The sequence below is a fragment of the Mustela putorius genome, unplaced genomic scaffold, assembly GCF_011764305.1.
Source record: "Mustela putorius furo isolate JIRA1106 unplaced genomic scaffold, ASM1176430v1.1 tig00001680_pilon_pilon_pilon, whole genome shotgun sequence".
Classification (NCBI taxonomy): domain Eukaryota; kingdom Metazoa; phylum Chordata; class Mammalia; order Carnivora; family Mustelidae; genus Mustela; species Mustela putorius.
Genome location: NW_025421840.1, coordinates 1,436,707 through 1,458,852, shown reverse-complemented (window position 1 = coordinate 1,458,852; position 22,146 = coordinate 1,436,707). Strand labels below are relative to the sequence as shown.

The following is a 22,146-nucleotide window of genomic DNA, read 5'->3' as shown; positions in this document are numbered from 1 at the left end:
TGTTAGCTATTTTTTTTTAAAGATTTTATTTTTTTGACAGATCACAAGTAGGCAGAGAGGTAGGCAGAGAGAGAGGAAGGGAAGCAGGCTCCCCACCGAGCAGAGAACCCGATGTGGGGCTTGATCCCAGGACTCGGGATCATGACCTGAGCCGAAGGCAAAGGCTTAACTCACTGAGCCATCCAGGTGCCCCGTTAACGATTTAAATGTTTCATCTTTTAATCAAGAAGGAATCCTGGAGCACCTGGCCCAGTCAGTTATGCATCCAACTCCTGATTTGGGCTCAGGTCCTAATCTCAGGATCATGAGATCAAGCCCTGCGTTTAGGCTCCGCACTGGGCAGGGAGCCTGCTTAAGATTCTCTTTCTCTCTCTCCCTCAGCGCCCCCCTCTTTAAAAAAAAAAAAAAAAAAAAAAAAAAATGTAATCTTAAAGATGCTAGAGCAGGGGCCAATATAAATGTAGGCCAACAATTTGCATATTTCAGAATTAGGGCTCTAACTCGTACATCTATCAGGAAGGACACACCATCTTAGATAAGTCTACATGACTTCATTACTGAATTTCAAGGCTTGTAAACTTTACACTTACTTATAAAATATATTATTCCATTTCTATATAGAACTAAAGGAATAAGTGAAATTAAGTTCAAACAATTACAGCTGACAAGCATAAAAAATTTCAATTAGTATCTTAATAGATGTCTTTTAGAGACATTACCTGAATTACCTACTTATTTAAAGTCACTTAAAAACCTTTAAATCCATGTTATAAACTAAGAGAAGCAAGCAACAGAAACAGGGCCACATGGGAAGTGGGTTTTGGAGTTCTCAAACCAAAATTCCAAAGACCTGAATGCATCCTTTTAAAAAAGAAAAAAAAAAAAAAAGATTTTATTTATTTATGACAGAGAGAGATAGGGAGAGAGGGAACACAAGCACAGGGGAGTGGGAGAAGGAGAAGCAGACTCCCCGCTGAGCAGGGAGCCCCAGGCAGGGCTCAATCCCAGGACCCTGGGATCATGACCTGAGCCAAAGGGAGACAAGTTTAATGACTAAGCCACACAAGCGCCCCAAGACGTGACTGGATCCTACATGCTTGAATCGCCTTGCTTAGGTCTTTACTCAAAGCTAGTAATTCAACATTCCGGGCATTACAAGACCAGGTTTAGTTAACGTGAACTCACCTCATGACCCATCAGTTCCACGGCTAGGTATCTACCCAAAACACAAGAAAACATACGTCCCCCCCAAAGACCGACGTACAAATATTCATAGCATATTTTTATAATAGCCCCAAAGTGGAACAAGCCAAATGTCCAGTAACAGGTGAATGGATAAGCAAAACGTCAGACAGTCCATCCAAACACACACAATTCGGCAATAACGACCGAAGTACTGGTCTGTGCCACAGCAGAGCACAAACATCGTGCTAAGTGAAAACTGGTGCGACAGACACACATTACGTGAGTCCCTTTATTACATGAAATGTCCAGACCGCGCACGCCCCAGGGACAGGCAGCAGAGTGCTGCCTGGCTGGGGATGGAGAGCGACTGCAAACAGGTACACGGGATCTTTCCTCGGTGACAGGAAGGTTCTAAAACTGATCACGTGATGGCTGCAAAACCCAGTAGGTTTTATTAAAAGTCACTGAATTACACATTAAAAACAAATGAACTTTATGGCATGCGAACCGTACCTTGAGTAAAGATGTTAACAAAAAAAGACAGCTTTAAAGCACGCCAGCTGTAAGCTTGTGTGGGTCAGATTCGGTTCATTCACAAAGAAGGCCCTTCTCTCTCTACGGGATGACCTGGTGCGGCTCAGCGCGGGCCCCGGCGCGAACCGCGCATCCCGGGCAGCTCTACGGTGCTGAGAGCCTGCAGAACTGCCAGTTACGGAGCTGCGGACAGAGGCGCCTCCATGCCCTGCACCACAGATGAAGCCGCGGACCGGTCATTTACGAGGCTCAGCTGACTGAAGGTGCTGGAGAAGTCCCGTGACCTACTGCCGCGTTACAGACAGAAACCGCAGTGTGAGCGCGGCGGGGCTGAAAGCCGGCATTCCTGGCTGCAAGGATCAAGAAGCTTCACAAGATGTGGGCTTTGGACCGCTTCTTGGGGATGAACAGGATTTGATCAGCAGGAGAGGAACAGGTAGGGTGTTCCACTAGGGATGAAGGGCACAAGGCAGAAACACGAATCGAATGAGGCTGGGTGAGGGGGTGTGTGGGCGCAGGAAGCCAGGCCTTTGTTCTGAGGGGGCAGCAGGTTCTGGAAGATTTCTGAGCAAGGAAGTGGCGTGATAGGCCTGTGGAGACGGCAGCCGGACAGCCCTGTGGGCCTGCGATCAAAGAGGACTTACAGGCAGAGAACCGAACCCAGAGGCGATCAGAGCCGAGAGAGCAGCTGGACCTCGACTTCCCGCAGGGGGAGGAGGCAGGCCAGCCCCCCGAAGCCCCCCTAAGTGGGCACTGCGGTAGCGGGGGCCACTGCAAATGGGTGCACGGAGCCTGGCAAGACCTGCCTCTCAAACCTGGACTTTCAAACCTCCTTAAATTTATGCCAATAATTTGCCAGAATTTGGCAGACCTTGCGTTAAAAATTCAAAACTTAACTACTGCTGCTGGGAACGCTCCGTGACCCAAACGGTCACCCGGCTGTGTCTGACCACCTCACGGTCGCTTTCACCCTTTGACCGAGCAATCGCACTTCTAGCACTTTATCCCTAGAATGAACTGGCCCAAACCCACAAGAGGTTGTAAACTTGAGTTTAGTCACTGTAAAAGCCTGGAAATCCACCCCAAACCCATCACCGGGGACTGGACCGAAGGATGGCATATCCGCACAATGGAGCATTGTGCCGGGACAAAGGAAGGCCGACCTCCACTGGCTGATAACACAGCGCGTTCTCAGTGTACATTAACTGAAAAAAAGCACAGCTCCTTCTGTGGATGAGGGGAGTAAATACCAACATGCACTTAGAGAGACATTTTTCTTTTTCAAATAGGAAAAAGAAAATGGGAGGATAAACCAAAAACTAATCAAAATGTTCTCTGTGGGGGAGGGTGGAGGAGACTTTGGTGCAGGTCCATGGACAGAACTCAGGGTACTGTGATTACAGACGGGGAAAAGTTGCATTTATTTTTCACTGAACTCTAGCTGAAAGTTGGCAATTCCTCCAATCATGAATGTAGGCGACAGACCACAGTAATTTTAGCAATATCTCGGAATGTACCAAGAAATGCACAGGTATTTTCATTATTCTTTGCCAGTTAGTGACTGTATGTTCATCAAAACTTTGGACTTACAGGGGCGCCTGTGTGGCTCAGTGGGTTGAGCTTCTGCCTTCGGCTCAGGTCATGATCTCAGAGTCCTGGGATCAAGCACAGCCCCCCCCACCCCGGCCGCTCTCTGCCTGCCTCTCTGCCTGCTTGTGATTTCTGTGTGTCAAATAAATAAAATCTTAAAAAAAAAAAAAAAAAAAGACAACTTTGGAATTACAGTAGTTCTAAAACTCGCTGAATCTTCAGTAGGAAATAATGTTAAATATGCTAACATGTAATTCTCGGTGGTAGACATGTCTGCTGTACTTTATTTGACATCTTTCATGATTAAAAGAAGTTATAAAAACATCTGTGAATCACAGTTGGTCTAAGGATCTCAACCAATTACACCCTCTGCTTTAGGTAATCATCTGGCAACTCTAACACTGTAAAGCACGTTTCTCTCTCTCTCTTTTTTTTTTTTTTTTTAAAGATTTTACTTATTTATTTGACAGCAAGAGACACAGCATGAGAGGGAACACAAGCAGGGGGAGTGGAGGAGGGAGAAGCAGGCTTCCCACTGAGCAGGGAGCCGATATGCTCTGTGGGGATCCCAATGATGACCTGAGCCAAAGGCAGACTCTTAATGACTGAGCCCAGCGCCTCAAGCCCTTTTCTTTTAAGTAGCTCCACGCCCAACGTGGGGCTCAAACTCCTCACCCAACATCAAGAACTGTATACTCAACCGACTGAGCCAGCCAGAGGCTCAACACTGTAACTGTAAATAAATCTGAGCTTATAAGCACGAAGTCTCATGACAGTTCTAGGGGAAATGATCATCGAGACCCTCGTAACTCTGCCTAGATGAAATTTTTAATATCACTAAATTCAACAGTCACTGAAAAAGTTCTCATGCTGGCAAAACCCCAGGGTTTAAAAGGAGTTAAAGAGAAACAACCTCATGAGAGAAAGGTGATGTTATTAAGAGAGATGTTAGGTTAAGAAGCCTAAATCTAGAGGGAAAATGAAGAGCTTAATTTTAATATACTGAATGTGAAGTGATTTTTAAAAATTACACCAAAATGAAAATACCCAAGGCGGTTTAAAAATACAGAACTGTAGCCGAAAGGAAATCACACCTGAAGAAATAAATTTAGTAATTCACAAAAAAGTAAGTTGTTGGCATCAACCCAGATAAAATCTTTAAAGCATAAAGAACAAACTTACTAAAGACGAGGACTGAAGCTTCTATTTTAAGAACACAGGGAAAATGAGTCCCTGCCTCTCGTCCCCTAAAGAGTCCTGCAAGAGGAAGGGAACCCCCAGGTAGGGGGACCCAGAAATCCAGCAAACAGAAGACAGAGGAGGGCAGTTTTAGGAAATGTCTTGTTCCTGGCTGTGTCAAAGGTCTGGGATAAACCGAGGAACAGGTGTACGATGAGGAAGTCACTGATGCCGGAGGTACCAGGAAATCGGGATCTTCAAGAATGAAGAGTAGAAGCCGAGCTCCGGCCAGGTGCAGCAGCCCACTCAAAGCCATGCGAGAGGCCGCCGGACTCCATGCGGCCACGAGATCCAGCCCCCCCTGCCTCTCCCAGTGCATCTGGTGTCACAGGAGGGCTCCTGCCCTAGTTGGGATGACCTGCGGACTTCTGACCCCCATTCACCAGGACAGAATCAAAGTGTGAGCAAGGCATGAACCTGCCTTTTAAATTCTAAAGCCAGAATCCAGGCATAAATATTACGAACTTATCACTGAATATGGATATGACAACTATCAGGCTTTAGTTTCCAAAACAAACCACACACCTTATTCAAAAATAATGTACAACCAATGATGATTATTTACGACAGTGGTCTCCTAGTAAAAGTTCTCTGCAGGTCTCACAGCTGAACTTAATGTAACCCTGAATTCAAAGTTCTGATATAAACTTTACTATAGTCTGCCTATAGTTCATGCTTTCAACTGCCCTCTACCAGGGGCTCCTCTGGTGATCTCCGCAAAGCGGACTCCCCAACTCCGATCACCACCCGGTGGGACTGAGAAAATACTACGCCAACCACTACGAAGAGACGAGAGAATCCAAATCCAGCGAGCACTGCTAATCAGATTCACGTAGAACGCAACACCTGGTTCCTTCAATAATGTCGGCTCTAATTCTGTTAATTCATTTTAAATTAAAGACCCAAATACCAACTGGAGATTTAGAGGAGGTATCAGATGTTAAAATGCCTAGTTCTATGCCTGCTACACAGTAGAACTTCCCCAAATGATAGCCTGTGTTCTTCCCTCGAAAATACAGCAAAGGTAGTAGTAGATCATCCTAAAAGACCCATCTAGAGGTACCTGGGTGGCTCAGTGGGTTAAAGCCTCTGCCTTCAGCTCAGGTCATGATCCTAGAGTCCTGGGATCGAGCCCTGAATCGGGCTCTCTGCTCTGTGGGGAGCCTGCTTCCCCCTCTCTCTCTGCCTGCCTCTCAGCAAACTTGTGATCTCTGTCAAATAAATAAGTAAAATCTTTAAAAAAAAAAAAAGACCCATCTAATTCACCTGATTTTAGCCAGAAAATGATTAAAACCCATTAAATACATAAATACAAGGACATCTTTAATATGTTGAACATTATTCATGTAATATTTGTAAAACCTTCCTTAAAAATGAAAGTGGAGGGGCGCCTGGGTGGCTCAGTAGGTTAAGTGGCTACCTTGGGCTCGGGTCATGATCCCGGGGTTCTGGGACTGACCCCCACATCAGGCTCCTTCTTAGTGGGGAACCTGCTTCTCCCTCTCCCTCTGCCTGCCGTTCCACCAACTTGTGCTCACTTTCCCTGTTAAATAAATAAAATAAAATAAGAGTTGAGCAGGATGCCTGGGGGGTTCAGTCGCTTAAGTGTCTGCCTTCGGCTTGGGTCATGATCCCAGGGTCCTGGGATGGACTAATGCACTGGGCTCCGTGCTCAGCAGGAGCCTGCTTCTCCCTCTGCCTGCCACTCCCCCTGCTTATGCTTGCTCACTCACTCTGAAAAATAATAAAATCTTAAAAAAAGAAAAGAAAGGGCGACTGGGTGGCTCAGTTGGTTAAGCGACTGCCTTCAACTCAGGTCATGATCCCAGAGTCCTGGGATCGAGTCCCACATCAGGCTCCTTGCTCCATGGGGAGTCTGCTTCTCCCTCTGACCTTCTTACCTCTCGTGCTGTCTCTCTCTGTCTCTCTCTCAAATAAATAAATAAAATCTTTAAAAAAGAAAGAAAGAAAGAAAAAGAAAGAAAGAAAGAAAGAAAGAAAAAAACATGGAGCAAGACTACGAAACTCCCAGAAGGTAACAGGAGAAAACCTAGATGACCTTGGGTGTGCTGGTGCCTTTTTGGATACAACACCAGCTGCACGAAACAAGAAGGAAATCACTGGTAAATCGAACTTCAGGAAAATTTAAAACTTCTGATTTATGAAAGACAATGTCGAGAGGATGAAAAGACAAGCCACAAAGGGAGGGGAAGTATCTGTAAAAGTCACATTTTATAAAGGATTACTAACCAAAATATATAAGAACTCTTAAAAATCACTAAGAGAACCACTTGGTTAAAAAATTGGCCAAAGAGGGCACCTGGGGGGGCTCAGCTGGTTGAGCAACTGCCTTTGGCTCAGGTCATAATTCTGGAGTCCCGAGATCGAGTCCTACATCAGGCTCCCGGCTCCACAGGGGGTCTGCTTCTCCTTCTGACTCTCCTCCTCTCGGGTTCTCTCTGTCTCTCAAATAAATAAGTAAAATCTTAAGAAAAAAACGGTTGGCCAAAGACCTTACAAAGAAGATATGCAGATGGCAAACAGATGAAAAGATGTTCCACATTATGTGTCACAGAGAAATGCAAACTGTCACAAGATACCACCACATACCTGTGAGAAGAGCCAAAGCCTGGAACACGGACACTGCTGAATGCCAGCAAGAACATGGAGCGAAAAGAACCCTCAAACACTGCTGGAGGGCGCACACACACACACACACACACACACACAGTGCAATCACCTTAGAAGACACAGTCTGGTGGTTTCTTAGAAAACTAAATATACTTTTACCATAAGGTCCAGCATGTAGGGGTGCCTGGGTGGCTCAGTGGGTTAAGCCTCTGCCTTCAGCTCAGGTCATGAACTCAGGGTCCTAGGATCGAACCCCCTCCACCCCCGCATCGGGCTCTCTGCTTGGCAGGGAACCTGCTTTCCTCCCAATCCCCCGACCCTGCCTCCCTCTCTGCCTACTTGTGATCTCCATCAAATAAATAAATAAAATCTTAAAAAAAAAAAAAAAATCCAGCATGTACACTGCTGGGTATTTACCTAAAGGAGTTAAAAACTTACATCCACACACACAAAAAACAAACCTGTGCAAGGATATTTACAGCAACTTTATTCATAATTGCCACAAGTTGCAGGCAACCAAGATGTCCCTCAGCAGAGAAATGCGTGAATGAACTGTGGCCCACCAGACAAAGCAATGTTATTCTTCACTAAAAAGAAATGAACTGTCAAGCCAAGTCACGGAGGGACTTCAAAGGCACATTATGAAGTCAAAGACGCCAACCTCAAGAGGCTACACACTGTATGCATTCCTGAAACGGCGAAACTACAGAAGAGACCATCAAAAGGTCAGAGTGGCTGCCCGCAATCTGGGGTTGGGCGGGGGCAGATAAACAAGCAGAACCCAGAGGAGTTTTAGGGCAGTGAAAATACCCTGCATCATACTCTAATGGTGGATGTAGGTCATTACAAATTTGTCCAAACCCACAGAATGTACTTCACCAAGTGTGAACCCTAATGTCTTAAACTACAGCCTTGGGGTGATTATGATGTGTCAGTGTAGGTCCACTGATTTTTAACACTGATTTAACCACTCCGGTGCAAGAAGGCGGTTAAGAGGGTAGTAAGGCTGTATGTGGGGGCAGGGGTACATGGGAACCTCTGTACCTTCCTCTTTAATTTTGCTGTGAACCTGTAAGCTCTAAAAAAAAAAAAAAAAGAACAAAACAAAGAAATTAAAAAACCCCCCTAAAAAACAGTTTTTGGGGGAAAAATGAAGGTAGAGGCTGATTATTTATTTATTTATTTATTTACTCATGAAATACACTTGTATTTTATAATCTGGAAAACGGGAGTAAACAAAAAGCGTGTATCAAATACTGTATTTGCTTAATTTCCTGAATTCAAAATAAGGTTCTTTTGCTCATTATTATTTGAGTAATGGAGGTTTCAATAAATGAATTTTATACGTCTGTTACTCTAAAAATGGAAAAGGTGACGAAACAAAAAGCTTCACTAAAGGTAGCCCTTTGTCAACAGAACCTCTCCCAGGACTGTTCTGTGGCCGGAGGGCAGGCGCCCCATTCACAGTCGAATCCTCAGCACCAAACACAAGGCCGTGGCACTCCAAGTGCTCCAGAAATACCGGTCAACTTACCACTCCAAGGATTTCAAGCACCTGAACCCCCGATTACACTCAGACAAAAACCCACTCAGCCCATCAGCACACAGAACTACTACAATGTAGAGAGAGATGCTGCCGCACAGCTGTTGGCGCGGCCTTTCATTTTCTCCTGGCGCAGACAGAGAGAGAGAGAGAGAGAGTATGTGAGTGTGTGTAGTGGTGTGTGTGGGGGGGAATACAACATTTACATAATGGATAGAATTTACTCAGGATTATGAAAATAATTATTGAAACAAGCCATAAAAAATGTAAAACTGATGGCTTTAAAAGCTGAGAATCAAGGCCAGGACCCACCACCGTAGGGCACAGGGATTTCAAGTTTCATGGTGACTCTCTCTGCCTTCTCCCACTCAACACCAGCAGAGGTTTGAAATTAGCAGGCCCTCACCCTTATACTAAATGAATTAATACAGTTGCCTTCTCATGTTCAATCTTTGTCTAATTATGTAATATAAATATATGCACATGCAAATTTAATTCATTCCCCAACACACCCACACACATGATTTTATAATTATGAGACATTTCAGATGTCATTAAGTACAGAATTTTCTCCCATGAACATCCTCAGAATTAAACATTTTTTGCTCTTAGGCTTGGGTACTTGAACAATTAATTAACACAAAAAAGAGAGTCCTTTTAAATCCTAAAAATCCACATAACAGAACCTCAATTCAGTCAGCATACAGACCCTTCCTATTTTAATTACCATGTGACCTCCAAATAGGGCGCCCTGAGCTTCACTAGGGTAAAGTGTTTCAGAAAACTCGGAAACCCACAGAAGACCAGACACCGATTAGTCAACAGGTGTGGTACCGACTGACAGGTCTGTCCATAGAAACTCGTTTCCACTGCTAAAGACCGAATTTCAGATCTAGCCTGTGGCACAAAGCACACTTATTCAAGGATCTCACTTGATGCTGGCATGTATTTTATTTCCAAGCATTTTCGTTCACTTTTTAAAACAAAGAAAAACTGTATTGCATTTGGTCAGGATTACCTACATGTATGTTTTTCAAATTGAGGGCTGCAATTTCATAATGTGTAGATTGTGACATCAACTTGGTAAATGGCAAGTGAACTTTTTAAAGAAGTGAAATAGAAAAAAACCCTCCCAGAACACAATGAGAAGTATTACGCAGTGTATCTTTTATCTGTTATGCCTATGGGTGACTGGGGTTCTCCCACAAAATGTGTTTCTTACTGCAGAAACAAGTCAGGAAGCATGGATCAACCTCACACAGGGACAGCGCTTTTTCAAATACTGTTGTTAATATATAAATAAATACATATTTATGTAAATGTATAAAGGTATGTGGCTGTCTGTGGGACTTCAACATGCCAGCTTCACAACTCACTACCTCTGTGGGCTCGGGCAGATCCCTTGCCTTCTGTGCCTATAATTCTGTGTCATGGGGATACCAACAGTACCTATCTGACAAGGTTGTTGAAAGGAACAGATGAGTTATGTAAATAAAATATTTACAAGAGCACCTGGCACGTAGTAAGCACTCTCTACTATTCTAGTCATAGCAGCGCTACTACACAGGTTATCGGATGTCCGGATAATCCTAACAGTGGTACTTAAATTTAAAACACAACAAAAACTTCTCAGGGGAGAAATGTCAAAGCTAGCGTGCTTATTTTTTAGGTCAAAAAGAGGTAAATTAACGTTGCCTGAAAATTTCTGAATATCCTTGATAATGGATGACACCAAGGGCAATACTTGCCAAAGATCCCCTCAGAAGCGTACCTGTCTTGGGAAGATGGGAGCTTGTATTCCGACGGACCTGGAGATCCAGCCAGAAGTAGTTGCCAGAGGCTCAAATTGTCTTTGAAATTGCATTCTTCCTTAAAAATCATCTGAATCAGGGTGCCTGGGTGGCTCAGTGGGTTAAAGCCTCTTCCTTCGACTCAGGTCATGATCTCAGGGTCCTGGGATCAAGCCCGGCATCTGCTTCCTCCTCTGTCTCTGCCTGCCTCTTTGCCTACTTGTGATCTCTGTCTCTGTCAAATAAATAAATAAAATCTTAAAAAAAAATCATCTGGGGGCACCTGGGTGGCTCAGTGGGTTAAAGCCTCTGCTTTCGGCTCAGGTCATGATCCCAGGGTTCTGGGATCAACCCCCACATCGAACTCTCTGCTCAGCAGGGAGCCTGCTTCCCCCCCCCCCCGCCTCCTTGTGATCTCTCGGTCTGTGTCAAATAAATATATACAGTCTTTAAAAAAAAAAAAAAATCATCTGAATCATTCTACTACCAAAAAGTTTTGTTTCAACAGAATGCTTTAAAATACTGGCTTTAAAAATGTTTCTTATCTATCTTGCTAGTTAATGAGTGAGCTTCTGTCCTACTGAATCCAGTAAGTTTGGAGAACCCAATACTAAAGAGCTTTCAGTGCTCATCAGCACCCAAGAAATTCCTGCGTTGGTGCCACAGCACTGTCAGATGCTCACACACACCAAACACAGACAGCAAGGCATCACTCCCTCCGGAAATGACCGGGTTATGGCTGGTACAGGAACCATGTTCAGGCCACTGAGGGTGCGCACAGACGGACCGAAAGCTGGGGAGGCCTGATCACAGGCAGCACGCAGATGGCCTGTCCCACCCTCTCCTGGAAAGGCTCGTGCAGGAGAGCTGTTTCAGGGAAGGGCACATTACTTTACAACAGTTCTAACTTTCACTTAAATGAAGTTTCAACTTCTAGTTCCCACACTGCTATTCAACTCATCTCCAAATTTTCCCCATGTGTGGTGAACGCTTTGCCCTCTAGTGGGTGGGTGCCAAACCAGCAGACTGGGAAAGCCACCCCATCTCTACGGGAACAGTCACCTAAGCTGGGTTTTTTCAATCATCACTTCTCTTGCCACTAATACTAAAAAATCAGCCCCGAGGGCGCCTGACTGGCTCCACCCATAGAGCATGCAATTCTTGATCTCGGGGTCATGAGTTCAAGTCCCACGTTTAAGGATAGAGATTACTTAAAAATAATAATAATAATCTTTTTTTTTTAAAGATTTTATTTACTTATTTGATATAGAGAGAGAAATCACAAGTAGGCAGAGAGGCAGGCAGAGAGAGAGGAGGAAGCAGGCTCCTTGCTGAGCAGAGACACCGATTCGGGGCTCTATCCCAGGACCCTGGGATCATGACCTGAGCTGAAGGCAGAGGCTTTAACCCACTGAGCCACCCAGGTGCCCCTAAATAAAAAAATCTTAAGAACAAAAAAATTCAACCCTGAGTTAAAAATTCTGGTCAGCAACTATCCCTGGCCAAGTGAACTTTCAAAGACACTTCCCATTTCACTACAAACTGGTTAAAAAAGGATAAACAGTGGTGCCTGAGTGGCTCAGTCCGTTAAACGTCTGACTCTTGATTTCAGCTCAGACTATGACCTCAGAGTCTTGAGACTGAGCCCCACACCCGCTCAGGCTGCAGAGGGGGCGGCTGGCGCCTGCTTAAGTTTCTCTCCCTCCCTCACCCCCTCAATGAAAACTATTAAAAGGATAAACAGTTCTACCTCAACACTCTGATTTACAGCTTTTACGCTCCGGTTTTGTTTTGAATACATTCTAACGATTTATTCACCTTCCGGAAGATACCAAGAGAAATCAGAATCATCCTCCTGTAGGCGAAATGTCCCTGCGCAGACAAACGCCTCGATTACTGGGGTTACTGACAGCGCAATGCCTCCTCCCACGGGTCTGCAACCCCCCTACATGCGCATGCTCCGATGCTGTGCGGAGAAAAAGCAGCTTGTTGAAAAAGTGCTCAGTAGCTACTACAACATCCAGTACTCTACTTCCCATTATACATATTGGGGGACAGCTATGGAGGGCACCTAGGTGGCTCAGTTGGTTGAGCGGCTGCCTTTAGCTTCAGGTCATGATCCTAGAGTCCGGGGATCCAGTCCCACATCCGGCTCGCTGTTCAGCGGGGGGGGGGGGGGGGGGGGGGGGGGGGGGTTGCTTCTCCTCTGACCTTCTCCCTCTCATTCTCCACCCCCCGGGGCAGGCTCTGGTCACCAGACCCCCAGCAAATCCTGAATACAGGGGAAGGAGCGCGAGGACGTAAAGGCAACATGAAGCTCGGGCTAGAACCAAAACTGAAGGTGCAAGTACAGAGCATCTGGAAGAAAGAACTGGCAAGGCTGCATAGCGCACGGAACACGGACACGAGAGGAACACGCTGAAGTCTCAGATACGATGCCAGCAAGAGAGAAGTTGGACTCTGCTCACGGAGCCAGAGAGGGGAGTCTGAGCAAGTGGAGATGGAAGGCAGGGCAGCAGGACAGAAAGCCTGGAGGACAGTCAGGAGGAGGAGGGTGTGGCGCTCAGGAGGAGGCCAGTAAGCCAACAGTTAGAAGCATCACAGCTGCTTAGCAGAAACAAAACTGCAAAGCCCCAGGGCAGAATTGACTAGAACACAGAACCAAGTCAAGAGCGAGCTCCTGAATCTCCATCAGGAGAAAAGATCAGAGAGCAGAGAGCAGTCTCTGCAGGAGCTACTGTCAAGAGATCTTTTGAGAAGAAAAAGGGTGACCCGGCCCAGAACTTTGGGAATCAGCATCTGCAGCCCCCTCCTTAAAGAGGCCGAACTGCTCTAGAAAAGACAACCCCAAATTCATCTGCTGTCTCCTGGATACACCGTTCACACTCTGGAAACCACAGAGCCGGAAATGCAGAAGAACCTATGTCACACACCAGGAAAGAATCTCGGAGAAGAGAGACATGAAGTCTGATTTTCAGTGGACTGAAATGCTTTTCCAGTCCAGACAGTTAGGAGTTTAAAAAAAAAAAAAAATTTTTTTTTGAAATCTCTTTGTAGTTCATGTCATAACAATGTTTTCCAGGTTTTAAAGTAGGTTTAATACGACACCACCAAGACAATGTAAGTGATATACTTTGACTTTGCTGGAGGTCTTCAGCAGTGATTATAGATCCTAAAGCATGCACTTTAAAAATCTGTTTTGGCTACTTTCCGGAACCGCATTTAGGATTCAGACGTGGAATGGAGCGAAGCAGAAATTGTTTCTAGACAACTACACGTCTGACCGTATTCATTAAGATCCTGGTCTCTAAGTCACTTCCCACATTGATCCAAAGAACACAAGCACGTCCAGACTCAATCAGTGCTTCACCAAAGATAGAACAAAAATGAACGTGTCGATTTACTAGTACTGCTTGCCACTGCAAGGCGCGTTATCTTTCATGCTATGATTCTAAACTCGGTATGTGTTCTACAAAACAACACGCGTTCTTTACTCTGGTAGTAAGGCTCGCTTCCCTCAAAGGCTACGTTAAATGAAGAGTGTACCTCGTTACAGACCCACACGCCCTATCTGACATATGTCCCCTGGAAGATCCAGAGCTCCCTGTAATGGCAACAAACACCGACATATTAAAGGTCCCTCAAGATGCAACCCAGCATTTCCTAAATGTATTTATTCACCCATGTCCCACCCTCCTACCTGACAGGTCACCGAACATATTGGACAGATTCGGGTCTCAACAAACAAATGAAAATACTGGAAATGCAGTAACACGTGCAGCAGTCAATGTACAGTAAAGCTGAGCACGTTTGTTATAAAAACAGTGACCGAAAAAGGAACAAACAAAAAAACAAAAGCGAAGGAAGCTTCGCCATCTGAGCGGGGCTCTCTGCAGGATCCCGCCTCACCAGACTCGCCCCAGAGCTCGACTGCAGACATGACACAACAACCCACACGCAGCTACGTCCCCGACACACGGAACACGTGCACGGGTACAACGGAAGGGAGCACTCGGGGCAAACTGCCCAATAGGCTGACGATCTTCACCATCGCCGGGCCCTCCCCGGCTTTGGGTTTTTGGGTCCTCCCATTGACAGTCTTTCTTCACCACAGCGAACAGGAGACACCACCTGGGGGAGTCCCCGGGCACTAGGAAAACGTGCCGGCACTGGGTGTCCGCGGCTCCCGCCGGCCAGGAACAGAGACAAGGCTTCTGTCCAAGGGGAGGCATTGGCAACAAGCAGAAAGCCGAGGGGGAGCGGCGCCAAGGTCACGGTGTGGGTTCGGCCCCATCTCTGGCTCATACTAAGTGCTGAGCAAATAGTGCTATGATTACACGTTCAGACGGACAAGCAAGGAAATTTTTCATGGATTTTAAGTCTTTAACACAGTGGAAGTCAGAAGAATCCACTCTGGGACTTTCCCTTCTCGATCCTCCTGCGAGCCAAACGCCCCCCAGTCTGGCCAGAGCAGGCCTCCTTCCATCCGGCAGGGAGGGAGGTCTGAGCCCCGGCCTTTCCCTCACGGCCCGACTTTGAGCGGCTCCTCGGTCACACGTAACTATCTCAGTTAGTATCTGGTTAACTGATTTCTACATAGTAGAGGCATTTTATTCCTGGCATTTGGCGCCATACTTCTGTGCACCTCTGCTCATCAGTCCAACGGCATTCCTCATTTGTCATTTAGAACACATTTCTTAAGTTGATGGTAACATTTCAATTTTCCAAGCTACAGCACAAGGTGTGCCAAAAAAATTTTCTTCCAATTTTTAGCAAATGTATAGGAAGCACAATAGGTTTACAGTCAATCTAGAAACGCACCTACTCATACTAGGAGTTACGAGGTAAGCAAACAACGGTAAGACGTTCACAATATCACTAAGAAAAGGAAGCTTCCACACTCAAGACGATCGGGCAGTATGGAATTCGGTGTTATAATAAAATATCAAAACATCAAGGAGTTCCAGGAGATGGTTTAACATTAAGATGGTTTCATGGAGGGCACGAGGGAACCCGTCGGATGGAAACGCAGGGGAGAGAAGGGGAAGATCAGGCGGCCCTGTCCTCACACACGGGGCACCAGCACGCGCAACAGGGACCCAGCACGCAGGACAGGATCGGCTTGCAAAGCCACGCCCAGGCCACAAGGGCAGGACACCAAGCAGAAACACCTCACTGGCAAGGAGTCCCAGTAGCTATACTGGCCTTTTTTGGGGTTGTTTTTACCAATTACTCCACTGTATTACAGATATATGTGCACTGGAGAAAACTGGAGGAAAAAACAAAAATAAGACTAAACTAAAAATAACTTCTAAATCCACAGCCTGGAGATAATCACTATTCATTTTTTGGTTTAGGCCCTCCACCCCCCCCCTTTTTTTTAATGTATATACTCAAATACCAACAACCTAAAATTTTAGACATTACATGTATTGTTTTATAGCAGGTTTCGGTCATTTAATATTCACTGAATAGTCATTAAATACAGAACTGCAGAAATGCAAAGTTATCTAAAAATGATGACGTAATCATCCTGAATAGCAAAAAACTGAAAACACATGCTCAAAGAGGGTGTTAAATATGTTTTCTCATGACAAAGTATTAATCTACTAATCAGTTTCTCTCCTAAACTTTAGAAGTAGATTAGCTATTTCAAAGGGCACACAGATCTTCTGTGTGTGTGTCACATATTTCTCTTGCAAAAGTCATACTAAATTACTTTTTCTAGCAACGTGTGAGTAGGCTCATTTCTCCATGCCTTCACCAGAAGTGGTTTATTTTTTAATCTAGGCCAAAATATTTCAGACCAGTATCTCACTAACCGGCATTTCTAGGAGTACTGTGGGTGAAGCCGAAACTTTCTCCAGGTTTCCTGCACCTTCTTTTAACCTTCTGGTTTACAAGCCCTCTTTTTATAATAAGGAAAGTTAAATTGCTTCTAGGTCACAATATCTCTCTCCGTTAGCCACTTGTCCTTATTCTCTTTATGGCATTTTAGCATACAGAAGTTTAATAATTCTGATTTTTTCCACTTTAAACAGTTCCCACTTTTGGTGTCGTGCTGGGAGAGGCTTTCACCATCCTAAGATCATTTGTACTATCTTTTGTTTCTTAAAAACTTAATAAAAAAAAGGGGGGGGTATTAAAAACCACAGAAGCTCACCACCCTAAAATTAGAACCTTTTTATACTATTTTTTTTAAGATTTTATTTATTTATTTGACACAGAAAGAGATCACAAGTTGGCAGAGAGGCGGGGGGGGGGGGGGGGAGCAGGCTCCCCGCTGAGCAGAGAGCCTGATGTGGGGCTCGATCCCAGGACCCTGAGACCAGGGCCTGAGGCAGAGGCTTAACCCACTGAGCCACCCAGGTGCCCCCTTTTTGTACTATTTTAAATGTTTTCATTCACAGATTTTAAATGGCTGCACACGGGGTGTCTGGGTGGCTCAGTGGGTTAAAGCCTCTGCCTTCAGCTCAGGTCATGATCCCGGGGTTGGGGATCAAGCCCCACACCGGGCTTTCTGCTCAGCAGGGAGCCTGCTTCCCCCCTCCAGCCCCCCTCTCTGCCTGCCTCTCTGCCTACTTGTGATCTCTGTCAAATAAATAAATAAAATCTTAAAAAATAAATAAAATGGCTGCACACATTTCATACAACCAGTTTTCCAAAATATTTTCTCACACAGGCCTTTTTAAAAATTGCAACTTGTTCGATCTGAATAGTCTTAAAACGGTTTTACAAATTCTGGCAAGGCCAATGAATCACATCACACCCAATTCAATCAGGGAACTGATGTGACAGTTCAAAGTTCCAGAACCGTTTATTTCTATGCCACCAGTGTCCAAGTACTCTGCTTGAGTGACCACCACTTACTAAAAGACCAAGAAGAGTAAGTTCACGCTTTGTGGTCAAAAGAGTTTTGCGTAATTGATTGTCGTAATGACCAATTATCAGTTACCGATGGTGACAGCATTTTCATTCTGATCTCTTCTCCTCTTCGCACTTTCTTATGAAACACTTCGGAAGCTCTGGTTGTAGCTGGAGCTCTGGAGGGAGGCCCTCCGTCCTGTTGTAGAATCACTACCTACTAGGCCTGACCTTAACCACTCAAAGCGTCACCTTTTCCAGCGACACGCTGCAAGGGAGCGCAGACTACGGTACTTACATTTCCCAAAGCTCCGTCAAGATTCTAGGTGTGTGTCTGTTCCTGAACACAGTAGGAGGTAAATGAATGTTGACTCAGCCAGGTAGGCACTAGGCACAGAGGACAGATGTCTCGCTCACATTCCCAGCCCTTACGGAGGTCCGTCGAGTGGGAGAAGTCACAGGGTAAGGTCCTAGGACACCGACCCAGGCAGGGCCTCATGGGGTCCCAGGCAGGGCTCCTAGACCGGGATGGCATGGGACAGGAGGTCAGGGCCTACATGGAGCCTTTTTTGAAGGAGCAGGAGTGTGCCCGGTGATAGAAGGGGCTGCGGTACACTAGACAGAGCAGAAGCCGGAGCGGAAGCAGAAGAAAGATCTGCACGGGGAACCACGTCAGGGATGCTGGGAGCGGAAGCCAGTGAGGGAACTCGGCTTACTTGATCCAGGTTTCCCAAAGGAAAAAAATTTAAATGACTATCAAACCCAGGCTTCACAAGTCGGCTTTTCAAACATGAGTGAGATCGTGCTTTTAGAAGAGGACAGTTTTTCAAAGGCTATTAAAAGCAATGATATTCCCACGGAATCCACACACTCTGAAGGCCTAAAGAAATCTTAAAATAGTATCAATTAAAAACCTTGTTATTTTACAAGTGAGGAAATACAGGCCCAACAAAGTTAAGCTCAAATTAGACCCCAGGTCTTCTCTACCAGGCAAAATGTTCTATGCAAAATGTCCCAAGCAAAAATAAATGAATAACTAACATATATATGGCTGGAAAATATCTGTATGAATAAAAATTAGCATCATTAAGTATCATAATTCTGATTATAGCACGCATTATTAAATGCATGTGTTATAAACAGGAAGCTGAAAGGCCTTAGTAACAGAATATAGTTAAGGGTTTTACTCAAATTTGATTTTTCATTTAATGTTTACTCCTCTGTTCTGAGAAGCAAACACACTTTTCACTGAAAAACTATCAGGTCTCGAAAAAAAGGGCAAAGTGAACCTAGAATTGGCCCTTAAAAATGGTACACTCTTTTCTCTAGGTATATCTAAAAGATAAAGTTCAAAACAAGCCCATGGTTCCCCAAAGCCATCCTGTTCCAGACTGACTCAGCTGCTGAAGACAGAAGGCCTGTGGCCTTGGGAACGCTCTAGGGCCAAAACAGCCAGGAAGAAAAACACAAACACATAACTAAGTTTTGGGGGCCCTCATTTTTAATATGAAAAATGGCAAGTAACAACTCCTCCATTTAAAGTACCTTCATGGGGCGCCTGGATGGCTCAGTGGGTTAAAGCCTCTGCCTTTGGCTCAGGTCATGATCCTAGGGTCCTGGGATCCTAGGGCAGCAGGGAGCCTGCTTCCCCCTTTCTCTCTTCCTGCTGCTCTGCCTACCTGGGATCTCTGTCAAATAAATAAAATCTTTTTAAAAAATAAAGTACATTCATTTTGGGGCACCCAGCTGGCTCAGTTGGGAGGACACATACCTCTTGATCTCAGGGTTGTGGATTCTAGCCCCACGATGGGTACAGAGATTACTTAAAGAAATAAAAATCTTGAAAAAAAAAAATAAAGTACATTCATTTTAATTTTCCATCCTGAAAGAAAGGCACACTAAGCCTGCTGGGTATATTGGGAGTGAATTTCTGAACAAAGGCCCTCAAGGACCCAAGAATGGTCTCTCCAGCGAGAGGCCACATCCCATTCTGGCCTCACAAGTGGGTGTGCACTGGCTCCAGACAGGGAAGAACCTCAGCTACCAAGAGATTTTATTTCAAAAGCAAGGCTGTAATGCTTAACCCGGGGAAAAATACTTCAACCTTTTGCAAAAAACAGAACAAAACAAAAGCTGCACCTTAAAATGAGTTCTGAAGGAAAACAAGATAATTCATGTTTTGCCACTTGTTTTCTTACCACTTTCCTGGATTTCCATATCTAAAAAAAACCTGAGCATTTTTTGTTTTGTTGTATTTGATCCTGGGGTTTTTAACAGCAATTATAACAAAACCTGCATTTCTTACCAATATTAAGTGTTTTCTGCAGCCCACATCACAGGCGGTCAAACACTGGGGCAATTATTCCAGATTTAGTCATTTAGAAAAACAACTTGAGGTACCAAGTTCTATGCTACTTCCGGGATGCAAAAATAAGGCATATCCCCTACCTTCAAGGAATTCAGAGTCTGACATGTATAAAGGCTGTAATGACAACAGTAAGTTAATTACCCCTAGAAGACAATATTCAGCAAGAGGCAAAGGAATTCTAGGGCCTGTCATATCAAAGCAAGGGGCAGAATCAGCCCAGCCATTCATGTGTCCCTTAGGCCTCTTGATGTGGCCTCCCAGACATTAGGACTGGGAGCCATGGCTGTGAAGACTTGAGCATGGAGCTGACAGAAGGAGGGTACTGTAAGTTAAAACCCTAGTGGATCTACAGTGTTTCGAAACTTTCCTTTTTGGCAAAAACGTTTTTTAAAAAATGGTGCCAACGAGGAAAAAAAAAAGTTTAATATTTTCAGAGAGTAATCCAGCCAGCCCTCTCAAACTTAATGAGCAGTCTCCTGAAACCTCCCAAAATGGGCATAGTAGGGTTAAAGCTTGCATGTTTTGTTATTGGAAATGCCACGCGACTATTGGACTTACCATAGAAAGCAACAAACAGCACTTCAAAGTAAAAAGAAAAAAAAAAAATCTAGTATCCAAGAACCCTTCCTGAACAAAGAAAGTCCAAATTTCTTTGAAAACAAAACAACTAGTTTTGCTTTTCAAACCATTTTTTCTTATCTTGCTACACAAGCCATGAACTCCTCAGGATTTCAGAAAATCAGGTAAACAAGGCGGCCACAAAATGAAGCGTTAAAACTGCTGCGGAGTGTTAGGATAGGGTTAGGTCCTAGGAACTCTGGGCTCAAAGTAAAAGTGAATTTAGTTCCCCTGTCACTCCGATAAGCGCGATTCAAAAGCTGCGCGACCACTGCCTCCGCTCCCAACTCTGTCTGACATGCCACCCCAAGGAAGGGCAATTACACACGGCAAATAAAGAACCCGAGTAAGTTAACTGCAATTCCGCATTTGCACACTTAGCACTAACCCCAGCTACGAACTAAAAGCAACACCAGTGATCCAATCGGAAAAGAGAATCCTGTTTTTGGCAAAGAGCTCGCTGAAGAGAGAAAACCCTCAACTTTGGGGATCAGTCTCAAGGAATGTTCATAAAGCACTTCCCTCTCGCTTAACCATTTCGTCCACGGAACCCAGCGCGGCACAGGTGGCGGACCGAGGCTCGCGGCGACCCCGCCCCACGCCGGCCGCCCGCGCCCGGGTTACCTGCGGGGTCAGCGCGCGCTCCCGCCGGGCGCGGGGCCGGGGGCGCGCTGAGGCCCGGCCCCACTAGCGGGCACCGGGTGGCTCCCTCCGTCCCGTTCGGCCGCCGCACTCGCATGGCTGCGCGCCCCCCGGTCCGCTCCCCCGAGAGAACGGGGCAAAGGGGCGCCTGTTACCCAATAATAGCGACCTGCACAGTCGCAACAAAGCAGGCGGGACCCCGAGAGCCGCGGGCGGGGAACCGGAAAGCAGAGCCCGGCTCCGCGGCTTCTCCTGCGCGCGAACCCAGTACTTTCTTGAGAGCACGAGTCGGGGGGGGGGGGGTCAACGCACGGGGGACGAGCGGTCCCCAGGGGGTGGGGGAGAAAGGGCACCAGCCAGGGCGCCCCGAGGGGTCGCCGCACAGGAGGGGCCGAGACGCGCACGCCCGGGCTGCCCCGGGCCGCTCGCCCGGCCCCGAAGCCCCGGCCCGGTGGCGGCCGGGCGAGAGGCCGGCGCCACCAGGCCGCCGCCGCCGCCTCGGGCGCGATGAATCGGGTTTTTTTTTTTCTCCCCCCGAGTGCGTAGTCCAGGCCTGGCCGCTCCAAGCCCGCGTCCGGGGCCGCGGCCCAGCCAGGCCCGAGCCGGCCGGGGTGACTCAGGGCCGGGCCCGGCTCGCTCCCCTCCCAACCCAGCGTCCTCCGCCCACGAGTCCCCCGGCCCGGCCGCCATTCCGCCCCGCTGCGGCTCGCCTCGGCGGCTCAGGCCTCGCCGGGCGCCTGGGCTCGGCCGCCGCGGCCCCAGTCACTGCGACACCGCGGCTCCGACCCGGGCCTGCGCCGCCGCCGCCGCCGCCGCCTGCCCTCGGCCCCCGCGCCGCCGCCACTCACCCGCATTTCCCTGGTGCCTAAAGGGCTCTGGCGACGTCTCCCCCGGGTCGCTGAGCCCGGGCGCCGGTTAAATCCCCGTCCCGCCAAGGTCTGGCTGCGTCCCTCAGCCGCCGGGGCCGCCCCGCCTGGAGCTGCGTGCGACACGGCTCCCGCCTCCTCCTCCTCCCCTGCCCGCCCGCCGGCCCTCCTCCCGCCGCCGCCGCCGCCGCCGCCGCCGCCGCCGCCGCCGCCGCCGCCACCACGCAACCTCCGCCCTCTCGCCTTTCCTCCTCGGCTCCCCGCCCTCCCGGCCTC

The 22,146-nt window shown here is 46.8% G+C and overlaps 1 protein-coding gene across 3 annotated transcripts in view; it reads right to left on the bottom strand.

The window, feature by feature from the left end:
• Positions 1–22,146, bottom strand: part of CUL1 (cullin 1) — a 103,136-nt gene that overhangs the window by 80,805 nt on the left and 185 nt on the right. The window contains exon 1 of one of the 3 annotated variants that reach the window (XM_045087942.1): positions 21,853–22,039. The exons of the other annotated variants lie outside the window; for them this stretch is intronic. The gene's annotated coding sequence lies outside the window, so the exon portion shown is untranslated. Of the gene's footprint in view, positions 1–21,852; positions 22,040–22,146 lie in introns of those variants that run through there. 3 annotated transcript variants of the gene reach the window in all.